We start from the raw sequence: 1,898 nt of genomic DNA, 5'->3' as shown, positions 1-1,898 counted from the left end.
AGTCTATGACAAATGGACCATACATGCAATAAAGTGTGATAAGCCAAATTGTGGCAAAAACCAAACACATGCCAAATAAACTATATGGCTGCCAAATTTTGGCTTCTTGGCAAATTGTGGCTAGGAACCAAACATGCCCTTGCTGGCCAAAGGGGTCCAAATAGGTGTTTTGTTTATTCGCTATCATGTGCAGTGTGTGCACAATACCACAAATCAAAATTTCACGGGTAGGACAAACATGCATGCATGGTAGGCGAATCGCCATTTCGAAGGTTAATTTGTCAAACTAGCTTACCATGAAACCGTAAACTAAATCATTTGTACTCCAATTAATTAAGTTCGGATATGAATGGTGGTCATCAACCAAACTAATAAGAATTCAAAATTTGGGATGATATAGGGATGTGCCCTATTGTTGTGGAATCAGAAAACATTAGCCAACGAAAGTGTGGGTTGCATCCAAGTATAGTAGCTCAGAAGTCGATTGCCAAGAAGTTTTTGCCTAAATTTGAAATAAAGCCAAAATGAGGTTCAAACTTATTGAAATCAGCAAGCAAGGCAATCACGAAGTCGCCAATTACTACTTTTATCTAAGAAAAATAACAAACATCATGGCATGCAAATATTCTTGAGAAGCAGAATCATTCTGTAAATATATATTTTTGGAACCATGCATGTTGGACATTGATTCGCTTCTTGCCACATGGGTGAGCTAGCTTGGTTACCGCAAGAACCATGCATGGCGAACTTTTGAATCATGACCCCTTTTTTAAGAGATCAATGAAAAACTTCTTATTTTCAACTATACTTTGCCAAATACAGTTTTTTGGTTTTCCACATAAATTCTTTTCATTTTTATTGGCCGAATTAAGGGGGGGCAAAATTAAAAGGATATATTTGTGAAGTGGCTACCGCGTGTATTGCGCACACTACCACCTATACAATTTTCACAAGCGGGTGACATGGTTGGAAGGCCATGCATTTCCATGGTTTGTTGGATTATCTCATCATGTAGTATATAATAAATTAATTTTGTAAATATTTTTCAATTCAACTATTAACGATGGTTATATTACAACTCAAATAAATTGGGAAAATACTGGGATTCGCCTCCCTAGAATCAATCTTGCCCATCCATTTCCTATCAACTGACTATAGGGAGTACTACTACTAGATTTAAATGGCGGTTGGAGTTAATTCCTCAACCTCATCGCAGTATTATTCCCATCTGTCCCCACTAAACAACCCCGGCGGTTCGTTCTCCCCTGCATTTCGGCAAGTTCCAAAAAACCCCATTGTTTGCAGTTGCTCTCCCTCCCTCCCCCTCAATCCCTCCGATCAGTTCGACGTGCTTCAGCGCTGCCATGGCCGACGGTGGCCTGTTTACGCTAAAGAGGAGCGTTGATGACCCACAAGTATAGGGGGTGTATCGTAGTATCTTCGATAAGTAAGAATGTCGATCCCAACGAGGAGCAGAAGGTGTTGACAAGCAGTTTCGATGAAGGATTCACTGTAAATGCTCACAGACAAGTATTCGGGGGTTTTGATGTAACGGATGAATAAAGTACGAGTAAGTAAAGTGCGAGAGTAATAATTGCAGCGAGTGGCCCAATCCTTTTTAGCACAAAGGACAAGCCGGTTTGTTTACTTATAATGACCAAACGTTCTCGAGGACACACGGGATTTTAGTCTAGTGCTCTCGCTACATACGGCTAATTAATCTTCATTGTTTTGATAAGTGTTGTGTGGGTGAACCTATGCTAATGTACCGCCCTTCCTAGGACTAATACATACTTGTGATTATACCCCTTGCAAGCATCCGCAACTACAAGAAAGTAATTAAGATAAATCTAACCACGAGCCTTAAACTCGAGATCCCGTTATCCCTCCCGCATCGA

The sequence above is a fragment of the Lolium rigidum genome, chromosome 3, assembly GCF_022539505.1.
Source record: "Lolium rigidum isolate FL_2022 chromosome 3, APGP_CSIRO_Lrig_0.1, whole genome shotgun sequence".
NCBI lineage: Eukaryota > Viridiplantae > Streptophyta > Magnoliopsida > Poales > Poaceae > Lolium > Lolium rigidum.
The sequence above is the reverse complement of the archived record's forward strand: the minus strand, read 5'-3'. Positions refer to the sequence as shown.